The sequence below is a fragment of the Saccostrea cucullata genome, unplaced genomic scaffold (assembly GCF_032062105.1).
Source record: "Saccostrea cucullata isolate Sc308-1 unplaced genomic scaffold, CSIRO_AGI_Scuc_v1 ctg1979, whole genome shotgun sequence".
Lineage (NCBI taxonomy): Eukaryota > Metazoa > Mollusca > Bivalvia > Ostreida > Ostreidae > Saccostrea > Saccostrea cuccullata.
The window spans coordinates 46,682-58,986 of NW_026938962.1; the positions used below are offsets into that span (position 1 = coordinate 46,682).

Below are 12,305 nucleotides of genomic sequence, written 5' to 3' on the forward strand. Positions count from 1 at the left end.
CGTTTTTTGATGACCCCAATAGATTAAGCTTGACATTTTGAACAACTCTGCTTCTTTGACATATTACAAATTCTCAATACGTTTTGAGATATAAGAAAAAAACTTTTGGCCCCTCTAGGCCCTTAATTTAAGGGGCCAGCCCCTAATAGTTGATATCCGTTCAAAGATCGTGACATTCTTAACAACTTTTGTTCTATGTGTTTTGATAAAATATTTACAGGTAAAAAGATACTGTTGAAAAAGTGTTTAAATTTTTCAAATTTATGATAGACCATTTTTCAGACCATAGCGACCGCTGACGTACGGCGTTTCCAGAAAAAGCCAAATACGAAAGGCACATCTACAGACATAGGTCTATCATGCCTGAAAGTTTCATGTTTCTATCTCAACTCATTTTTCAGAAAAACTCTGGACAACACAACCCTTTAAAATACATAAAATCGGCAATATCTCAGACCGGAAGTGACGACATCAAAAAAGATTCAAGTGATGATACACAAGTCCTGAAAGTTTCATGAAAATCCATCAAGCCATTTTCGAGAAATCGCGTGCACAAAATCGGTAAGAAAAAAAAACAATAATAAAAGTGAAAAAGAAACCTAAGAATAACAGAAAGGTCTTCCGCTGAAGACGGAAGATCTTAATAAAAGAAAGAGGATGATAAATGGACATTACCAGTGTTCATTGAGATTTTTTTTTTAATCATTTAGCTTTAATTTAAAAAAAAATCCCTCCCTCCCTCCTGGGTCTGAAAACCCCCAGGCGGCAATTCCAAAGAAACATTTTTTTAAGGATGGCCTTGGTTATATTAATGTAAAAGCATCCTCAGGTGGAAATTCAAGTTTGTTCATTCATCTTGACTCCCAGGGGTAGGGTGGTGTCACATTGGTTGATCAAGGTTTAACATAGGTGTATAATGCAAAAATTTTCAAAATGTGATTAGTCATATTATGTGAAAGCATCCTCAAATAGTGTAGATTCAATTATGTCATGAGCCCCATGGGCAGTTTGAGGCCGCAACGTAAGTTCAAATCTGTAGGCCAAAACATACAAGCATACAAAGTGGAGAACAAATTATATATTTGTGTGTAAGAAAAATCAGATGACCCTTTGGCCTCTTGTTTCTCTAAGGGATATAGAGTCAAATTTTTCATAAAACTAATAATAGGAAAAAACTTGCAGGTCCAGAGTTACTTAGGTGAGTGTTGTTGCCCATTGGCCCATTGTTTCTTGTTGATACATGTATACAATAAATTATTGAAATATTTCAGACAAAGGATGATGATACTTCAAGAACTTACATTGGGGATCACAAATTACGGGCACAACACATTGAAGAACTACTGGTGTATTTGGATAAGTCATTTAGATATGATGGAATACTTGGCAACATGGGTATGTTAAATATTTTATAAATCATATATATTATGGCAGTTTTTACTTGACATAAAAAGTTGAAGACTGTAAATATCAGGATCAAACCTTCAATGTTAAAACAAGTTAAATTGACATTGTTGCTTGGTAAAGCAATGGCATTGATGCTATTTATTTATATTTGCATATCCACTGCTTTCTCCAACTATGAACATGCAGTCATCAATTGCATTCATAGGACTATAGACGCAACTGCTTCTGCTATGAATGCAACTGCTATTTCACACTAGTGTAGCACAAGCTCTACTACACTTAAACAAGGTGTTGAGAAGTATATATATATATTATATGAAATGTTTTGCAAAAGGAATAAATATAAGTTTTTAATAATATTCTTCCAAAAAAAGAAATTCAGAATAATTTAAAATTGCTGATTTACATCTTTAAAAATTTTATTTTGGTCAATGTTTTTAATTGTATAATAAAACTTTTTTAAAAATTGAAGAGAACTGCCATATTTTTATTTTTTCTTGTCATATTTTCGCATATTTGTACAAAGAACGATAACTCTTCACACTTGGGGGTTTTGACATTCAGAAAAAGCAACATTTTTCAATAGTATATCTATTTCAAGAAGGACTTAAATAGAAGAACTTAAAAAATCATAGAAAGCATTCTGGAGTTATAATCTTTATTTAGAGCTTTGTCGTTTTTCACGCAGCGTTAAATTATTGATTTTTGTCATAGGGTTTCAATACTGTTGATCGGTGACGTCACAACTGCATCAAAATAAAAATTAGAGAATGTGACGATGGCGCAGATTGTATCCAGATAACTGTATTTAAAAGGCAAAAACTTAAAGAATTGTTTGTGATTTATTAGAGAAAAAAGTACACTAATCAGGTACATACTGATTTTACAGCTGTGATTTTTTATTTACTGAAGACAACAAGCCGCAACCTTAATATCAAAATGAAAGGAAATCTGACCAAATACTGAGGTAAGATTTTAATTCTATCGACCACAAACAGTAAAGAAACTTAGTAAAGCGGACGTGCGTTTTTGGCGGCCATTTTGAAAGTGGCGAATATTTATGTCCCATGACTGTACATATCATCATCCCCCCACCCCCAACCCTTCACAGTCTTACAACTTCCTTTTTAATTTTGGATCTATTGATGATTTACTGTAAGTGTCTTTACATTTTTTATTGTACAGCTGATGTCTTTTAGATCTGTGGTATTTTCTTTGAGATTTATATTTTAACAGTTTTTGTTTCATTTTTAAATAATTTTGTCTATTTTGTTGTTTTAGATGATGGACCACTCTACTTCCTTTTACAGCAGGTGCCCCTACAGATTCACAAGGTTCCAGTGTTGAGTTTCCATAACCCCTATTCAGTGAGTGCACAACTTTATGTATTCTACTTTCAAAATTTCTATTACAATATTTTGGATTTTAATTTAAATATGCCCTATTTACAGATTCAGATTTTTGTGTACAAGTATGATATTTGATTCTATCAACATTACTTTGTACTAAAGTCAAATTTATACAGTCTTTTAACAAACGTTTGTCTTTTTCTGTCATGTTTAATTCAAAGTCACTAGGCAACACTGAAGATTTCCACTCATTGCTTTGCAGTCCACGACAGGAAAAGGGATGGAGTTGACAGGACCTACCGCACTGTCCCTGGTAGCAGTTTTATGAGGGAACCAAGCACAGTAGACATAGCACGCTTCATCAAAGGTAAGTCGCCGTAGTAGTGTTTGTAGCTGCTAGCAATTCTAGTACTCTGTCCTGCATCGAAGCTTCAGGTCCAAGGCAAATCTTCTCTGCATGGATTCTCTTATGGCCTTGGTTCTTCCCGGAAACATGTGACTGCTGAATGGAGCCTTAGCAGTCTGCTTTCTTTGAGAGTCAAAGAAGTGACGCAAGTCCTTAAGGTTTTCAATCACATGTCCTTGTTTTTCAGATGCACCAGATGCAGCGGCACTGTCTCCGTCATTGGTGAAATTGGATATTACTAGTGGACGGTCATCACTTTGTAACTCACCAACACAATTAGTGGCCCATCTCTTCTTGTCTCAAATGGTGGTCTCTGAAGGAATGGTTGCAGTGCAGTCTTTATGTCCTGGGCAGGTAACTTCCTTTCCTTTGCTTAGTAGGTCTGCACCTTTCTTACATAGTTTATTTCCACAGAAAACTTCTACCACATTCTTCGTCTAGATTACATTTTCACTTATGGTATACGTCACCTGGGTGGCAGCTTGGAATAGGATTTTCCCAATGGCACTGAAGGTGGCATTATTGTACTGAGTGTCTCCTTCTGCTCTAGCTGATAGGGGTATTCGAAGTCCACATTTTTTATTAAGTTCTTAAATTTTCTTCATACTGTTTTTATTTACATTGGTAATAATCATACATGCCAACTTTCCCGATTTAGGCGGGATCCTCCCGATTTTACCCTTTCATCCCGCCTTCCCGATCGGGAAAGCAAAATTGCCCTAATTTCCCGATTTGAAAAAATCTCTAAAATTTCCGATTATAAAAGATTCCCTACCACTGAATTTTGACAATCGGGATAACAATGTCAAACTTGTTTATTCAATGCACTCTGTTTATCTAACAATGTTAATTAACCACAGGAAATCACTTCACGCTTGAACGCACGCAGTTGTCCAGGTACAAGTAGCTTATAGCTTGGGGCTATTAGGGGATTATCTTGTCAGTTTTAAGGGGTATGCAAGGCGAAACATAGATTAACGTGTTAATTGTTAGTCATTTTATTAAAAACATAAATTAAAGACAATGAAATACTAATCAAACTATAAAATAGGAATCCAAAGAGATCGTTTTTTTGAAAACGAAAGTAGAAAACTACAAAGCATAGCTGCTTATTTTATCTAGGCCTACCTATAATAAAAAATATTATAAAGATGGCCAGTTAAGATATTATGAAATTAAGATGAAACAATCAAGTGTATGTAAATTAGAATTTCTTTTCCCTTCCTTCTCCCAATAGTACTAATATTTTTTAGGTATGTGCACGACTTAAGGAAATACCCACATGGCACCATCAAGCCTGACAAATTTCATGACTGTAAAAAAAATAATTCTCCTTTGGATAGGTGGTATAAATTTCAGTAAATTTAATACCTTATTAGAATTTCTAATTAATTGAAATATAAATAAAAAATCTCAAAAATGTTTCCAGAAACAGGACTTTACAGTATCAAAACCTCATATATTTTTCAGCCTTTGAAAAAAAATGATTTAAAAGTTGTACAATTTTCAATTTTTCACTAAATTATGTGTCCTAGCTGGTAGGAAAAAAATCATGCTTTTAATGAGAGAGGCACTTATTTTAGCAAAAATGTTTCAATTTTGGAAAAAAAAAAAAGAATTTAAAAAATAAATTTTTTTAATTAATTTTTTGTGTTAAATTAATCCTTTAGTTGTATTAATAAGTGATATCAAATATTATAAATTTAAAAAAAGATAATTTTATTATCATTTAATTTCACGACAAAATGTCGCGAATTTAGAGATTTGAAAATTGTCATCACGCGCTAAATCCCCCATGGGAATTTTCAAAAGTTGGCATGTATGAATAATTTTCCCCACTTTGTTGCAGGTATGTTGCATGTTGGCGGCTGACGCTTGTTCAACATTTGCACCAAGAAGCATACCACGCATACCTTCTGTTGTAATACTGGTACAAAGGTGACTGACAGCCATGGCCACATTCAGCTGTGCAGCTCTTCATCCCCTTCCAGCGATCTCCTCACCTCTTTGTAAAGCTTTTCTTGTTGACTGATATAGTGGCATTTCTTACATCGGATGGAAAGGATCCATGCCAGGCCTCGTTTTTCCTCCCCATGCTGATTCCAGTCCAGTGGACCATCACAGTCTGGAAACTTATGTGAGTGTTCTTTAAATGCATTGTTCCACAATTTAGCAGTCTTTTCTTGGTGAAGTACCTTGTATAATTTTGAATTTGGGTCATCTGACACAGATTCCATGTAGGTGTCTACTGGCTGGACCTCACTTGGCTTGGGTCGTAGAAACTTCATCTGACTGCTTTGGCTCTCGGCATCTATTATAACTGCAAACGTTCCATTTTTCTGTGGCCGTACAATGTCCTGAAACTCCTCTTTACTTAGTCTTCTAATGGGAACTAGAAGTTGGTCTTGTCTGGTGGTCCCTGAGCTGAAAGCTCAAGTGAGCTTTTCTGATCACTTGTTGTACATCGTCTGTCCATCCGTCTGTCTAGCTGTCTGTCCGGTGGAGTCATTTAAAAATCTTCTCAAGAACCACTAGGCCAGAAAAGCTGAAACTAATGTGAAAGCATCCTGGGGTAGTGCAGATTCTAAATTGTTCAAATCATGGCCCCCGGGGGTAGGGTGGGGCCACTATAGGGAATCCAAGTTTTGCATAGAAATATTTAGGGAAAAAACTTTTAAAATCTTCATATCGAGAACCACTGGGCCAGAAAAGCTGAAACTTATATATAAGCTTCCTGGGTTAGTGTATTTCTAAATTGTTTAAATCATTACCCCCAGAGGTAGGGTGGGGCCACAATAAGGAATCCAAGTTTTACATATTAGAAATATATAGGAAAAACTTTAAAAATCATCTTCTCAAGAACCACTGGGCAGAAAAGCTGAAACTTATGTTGAATTGTTCAAATCATGACCCCCCCCCACCTTGGGTAGGGCGGGGCCACAATAGGGAATCCAAGTTTTACATTGAAATATATATGAAAAAATATTTGAAAATCTTCTTCTCAAGATCCATCGGGCAAGAAAAGCTGAAACTTTGAGGTAATGTAGATTTAAAATTGTCCAAATCATGACCCCTGGGGTAGAGCGTGGTCACAATTCGTATTACAAAGGGGGGATCTGTTAAAGAACAGCATGGCCTAAGTTTCTAAGGTGAGCGATGTGGCCCATGAGCCTCTTGTTTGTATTGATGTTGATGCAACTATGTTGGTCCTTTTTTTTTGCAAATTAATATTTAAAATGTATACTTGTAGTTTTTTTCTAAGAATATGCTATTGTATGTGGTGCACATTTTAAAGTATTGTAAACTTTTGTGTTGTTTATTTATTTTAGAGCTGCCTGGTCTTCTAAGAGAAACTCAATTCTTTGATGACTGATGGAAAAGCCTCATCACCCCCACTGCTTAAGAACCCCTGATCTTAATCACCAGCCATTAATCAGTGGTCACCGTTACCAAAGCTCCAAGGTACATTATTGAAGTCTCATTTGACACCATTTTTTGCTCACCTGAGCCAAAGGCTCAAGTGAGCTTTTCTGATCACATTTTGTCTGGCCTCCGTCTGTCTGTCTGTGTAGCTGTCTGTCCATCTGTCTGTCTGTAAACTTTTCACATTTTTGACTTCTCAAGAACCACTGGGTCAATTTCAACCAAACTTGCCACAAAGCATCCTTGGGTGAAGGGGATTCAAGTTTTCTCAAGTATTACAAAGCCATGATTGATCATATTTATATGGAAGCATCCTCAGGTAGTGTCGATTCAAATTTGTTAAAATAATGACCCCTGGGGGAAGGGTGGGCCTACAATGGCCGACCAAAGATTTACATAGAAATATAAAGGAATATTCTTTAAAAATCTTCTTCTCAAGAATAACAAAGCCATAATTGATCATATTTATATGGAAGCATCCTCAGGTAGTGTTGATTCAAGTTTGTTTAAATCATGACCCCTTTAATTCTTTAAATATGATCTTAAGAATAGCAAAACCATAACTGGTCAAAGATTTACTTTAAGATTTAAACTTTTCAATAATAAAACCAATTTCTACTTTTTCCTAGCCACAGTGGTCAGGTTAGTGATGTAGCCCATTGGCCTCTTGTTTCCAGTCTCTGACTTTGTTTTAGAATTAAAATTTTCACTGTTTTGCTAATTAATACCTTAAAAAGCAGTTAATGTCCTGTTTCTTAGCTAATTACAGCTCATTAATTAGAGTTGACATTTTTTTTAGCAGATAGCCAAAAACTCCAGTATTTCAGCTTTCATTTCATTCAATTTTTTTTCTAAATAATTCACACATTAATATTTATTAAGTTTTGACATTAATATACTTAAGATGAATTTGTACAGAAATTTAGCCTAAAATTTAATAAACTGTTAGGAAGAGTTGTCTCCTATTTTTCATCCCTTAAAGATACTTGGACACAGATTTGAAGTAAATATTTTCTCATATTTTCTGTATAATAACACATATTATATATGTATAGGTCCGCGCCCTCGATTTCCACGCCCCATGAAAATGATATAACCAATAGTACGAGGCACCTATGATGTAAGCAACTTGTCGCATATCTGATGACGTAACTTTCATTGAGAGTGTCAAAATTCAATAATTAAAAAAAGATTCATTTCAAGCTAGCTCTCCAACATGTTAGACGTCCTAGTGAGTTTGACTTTGAGTTTTTAACTGAGTTTGAAGATTTTGACAATTTATTTTTGAGCCAGGCACTCGACATATATGAAATCACAGAAACAAATAGCAAGGAATTTAACAATAAAAAATTTGGAGATTTTACCGTAACTTTCAAATTTTCAAAATCGATTAATCTTTTGAACGACTGAGAACTTTCAACCGAGTTAAATACATGTATTTTGATTTAGTTAAAGGCTAAGAAATAGCTATACATGTTCATTTTTCTGTGGTTATGAACTTGTGAAATAAAATCAGTTTTTTTCTCATGACCTGAATTCTGCCTCTTGCAGTGATATAATAAGGGGCGTGGAAAGTATTATCGCATAAGTGATATGGGATATATCACCACAGAAAGATCAAAGAAAATCACCGCAATTTAATAGCATTTCACACATAAATTAATTAAAAATCTTATTTCATTTAAAAGTTATTAAAACTTTAAATTTTTTGACGGGTTTGATTGACACATCCTTGCACTTTCACAAATTTTAACTTTTTTCTTAATCCTTAGAAAAGTGGCAATTTTGATGTGTTTTAATGAGAAATATTAAAACTTTTATCAAGAAAAATAATTTTATTCAGAGTAGAAATGTAAGAAAGCAAAACATCTTCACAAGCATCGTCATTCCGAACTAAGAGATGTGTACAGAGTTTAGCAAATCGAGCACACTTGTGTTATGTACACAGTTTTTGTAAACAGGGCTCGAGTTCTGTTATTGTTTATATTAAGAGTTCACAAATTTAATTTTATTCTCAATCCTTAGGAAAAAAGGCAATCTTGTTTTTGTATAAATGAAAAATATTAATACCATACGATTGACGTCACAGTCTGCTTACCACAACTGCACAGACTGACAATATATTGTGTGTTTGTTTTGCTCTCGAACGTGTCTACTCTGAATTTTCTGGGTTATAGTATTAGTATTTTTCATTTATACAAAAACAAGATTGCCATTTTTCCTAAGGATTGAAAATAAAATTAAATTTGTGAGAGTGCAAGGATATATCAATCAAACCCGCCGAAAAATTTGAAATTTCAATATCTTTTAAACAAAATAAGATTTTTAATTAATTTTTGTGTGAAATGCTTTTAAAATATATAAGTCGTAATATTATAGAGAAAATAATAACTTCAAATCTGTGTCCAAGTACCTTTAAGGACAAAAATAAATTTTTTGCAGTAGTATATGAAAGATAAATAAATAATAATAGACATTTTCTGCAATTTTCCTTTCATTTCATTAACTTTTAATTGTCTTAAAGGTCATGCGCAAGGAAATTGCCAATCAAAATGAACTTGGTCAATTGAAGTTCCATATATATATAGGGACATTTTTTTCTTTTTTCATTTTTGGCATTTTGTTTAAGGCCTACATTATTAAATTTGGACTCATGTACATGTACTAGGAATATCATATCTTTAGCAGAATCATCCCACTGAATTAAAAGGAACTCTTTTTTCAGGTGGGCATGATGCAACTTCCTGGATGGTGTGTAGGCTGTTTGTCAAAATGTGAATCCCATGTGCATTTCGGGGTAGGTATGTTTACTTTCAATTTTCTTAAAGGCATATTTTTTTCTGATCTCAAATTTTTGTTTAAGGTAGAACCTATGTCGGAAAAGTCTTTATCACAGGATTTTCAAACTTTTCAAATTGATAAATTAGTACTTGCTTATCAATCAATTTAAAGCTCATGATATGTTTCCTTGCTTTTAAATATAGTACAGCCTATGAAACTTGGTATGGTAATTACATACTGCGACTACACATTTTCAGTTATTTGAAGGGGTACTTGTCAAGAAGAGAATATGTAAAATCACAAAAATACCTGTTCAAACATCGTCGTTTATAGACTTTATTACCTGAACAATATTAAGCAATATTTCTCAAGAATAATTTCTTTTTTATTCAATATACAAAAAAGATAAGTCCACATTTTATAAAGAATAGGCATATGAACTCTATTATATAAAAATAAGTCAATTTTACACCCTACATTTGTAAATATTTTTTAGAAGTCTGTCACGTTTTCAACCTTTAATATGATGAAAAACATACCAAAATGATTACAAAAAGTGATTAAAATATATACCTTTCACCCATTACTAATGAGAGATAGGCTATTTACCGATTCTACTATTCTTGACCTTTTTGTACTTACACGGGATTTATATTTAATGACTGTTTTGGATTACTCTCAGATTAAAAATAATTATCAAAAATTGTACTTTTAATTTAAAAAATCATATCTAATTGAAAAATTGTAATCAAACACTAAGAATATGAATTAATAACAAACAAATATGAAAAGGAATGCACATCATTTCATTACAGATACCACAAAAATCTACAAATGATCACGCGCACTACAACACGTACATATTTGGCTAATCAGACAAATTTCATCAAAATATTACACTATTTAGAAGGCATCTGAAGATTTTTTAGGATTTTTGCATTCCTTCAAAATGGTTACATACTATTCAAATTATTACAGTAAGTTGTATACATTGTAATTTCATTACACAATATAGTCTTGGATTTGTCAACTTAATTAAGGCCAAGATCTAGTAAATGAAAGGTGCCTGCAGGTTTCTCTATTTTCAGAAATATATTGTCATTTTAAAAAGCATTATAAACCACAAAAATATATCAAGTGAATTACGTAGATTATTTTGGCATGATTTTACATTGAATTCTGTGAATTTCAAAATGCAGTATTTTCTACCATTTCTATTGAAGCTGTAAAGTACAGGAAAAAGTGACATTGAATTAATTATGACGTCATAATGGATCTAGCACAAGCTTGACACATTCACTAGTTATGATGTCATACGATGAAGGTTCTATGTTTAGCATTAATCTTTATTTTCTCTTTCATGAATTTTCTGCTGGGAGTCTAATTAATTAAATGCATTTATTTTTTGAAAATCTTCCTCTCTGCTTCTGGGTATTAAACAGACTAACTAAGTATATAGTTGGATAAGGAAGAATGCCTCTTCTTAAATTGTAAATTTTATGGCCCCAGGGTCATGGGTTCTGGTGTTAAGATGGGGCTCTATTTAATATATCGTGACCGCCAATTGGGGGAGGGTAGGGGTCCACTTGGAATAAGTAGTGCACCCTATTGCATACACATGTACACGGGGCCTCAACACTGGGTCACGCAGTAACCAATAGACATGGTTACTGTCCTTGACATGGATTTGTCAAGGAATAAGACATAAGATAAAATGTCTTTACAGTCTTTATTAAACGAGTAATTGGTACATTATTTACAATTCAAGACTGGGTCTGCCAGCTGCTAGCTCTAGCCCTAGCTCCTAACTCTCTTACTGCTAAACTACAACTCCCAGAATATCTCAAAGACTTGTTTCTTTTTTTTTTATAAGATATAATCTTATCCTTAAGGAAAATTGAGTGATTATTTAATTTACTGAAGGATTGTTTGACATCTTTACAATAGTGATGTGGACAGGTAAAGTGTTAATTACTGTGACACCTATTCTGTCTTCAGGGTAACAAAAGACAATTGCACAGGGGATTAACTAAACTGACTTCAAAGACTAGATAACAATGTACGAGACATATATACAACTTACAAGCCATCTGCTAAACTTAAAAACTTAAAGGAAATTTGTATCAATTAAATGCTACAATGAATAATTTAAAAATAGAAAACTGTAGTTTAAATAGAAATCTAAATATTGTAATATTCAAAAATTTTAAATATTAATTATGTAAGACCCCTAACTCTTTGGTTAGTGCATGGCTATAATATAGTAAAAATGCATTATTTCTTTAAAAATCTTCTTCTCTGCTCCTGGGTATTAAACAAACTAAGTAGGTACATAGTTATGATGAGAAAGTATGCCTCCTCCAAAATTGTGAATTTTATGACCCCACCCATACTGAAAAAAGTTATAACTAAGTTATAACTAAAGTATAACTTAGTTATACCTAGCCTGTGAGGTACAAAAAAGTTATAACTAAAATGTAACTTTTTTGGACTTTGTCATTTTCATGTATAACTAAAATGTAACTTTTTGGACTTAGCCATTTTCACGTGTAACTAAAACATAACTTTTCTGGACTTTGTCATTTTCATGTATAACTAAAATGTAACTTTTTGGACTTAGCCATTTTCATGTATAACTAAAACATAACTTTTCTGGACTTTGTCATTTTCATGTATAACTAAAACATAACTTTTCTGAACTTAGCCATTTTCAAGCATTACCAGTATAAATTTACAAGTTTTGGGGGTTATTTAATGGATACTACTTGACACCGACTTTTTTTTTTTTTTTCAAAAATAACATTATAACTAAGTGTTAATTTGAATGAATTTTGATCAATGTTCAAAATGGTTTTTTTTTTTCAAACACTGCAGCAGAAAACTTTGTCAATTCCTGAACAATAATATTGTTTACTACCAGTGATCGACTTCTCATTCAT

General features: G+C 33.1%; 1 long non-coding RNA gene across 5 annotated transcripts in view; it reads left to right on the forward strand.

Annotated features, from left to right (window-relative positions):
• The window catches only part of LOC134251945 (uncharacterized), a 63,325-nt gene that overhangs the window by 33,257 nt on the left and 17,763 nt on the right, over positions 1-12,305 (forward strand). For 3 of the 5 annotated variants that reach the window (XR_009988855.1, XR_009988857.1, XR_009988853.1), the window contains exons 2-9: positions 1,272-1,395; positions 2,297-2,374; positions 2,689-2,774; positions 3,019-3,123; positions 3,350-3,516; positions 5,012-5,299; positions 6,492-6,624; positions 9,311-9,382. This is a non-coding gene — a long non-coding RNA (uncharacterized LOC134251945). Of the gene's footprint in view, positions 1-1,271; positions 1,396-2,296; positions 2,375-2,688; positions 2,775-2,977; positions 3,124-3,349; positions 3,517-5,011; positions 5,300-6,491; positions 6,625-9,310; positions 9,383-12,305 lie in introns of all 5 variants that reach the window. The other 2 variants (XR_009988854.1, XR_009988856.1) reach the window with 2 other exon arrangements.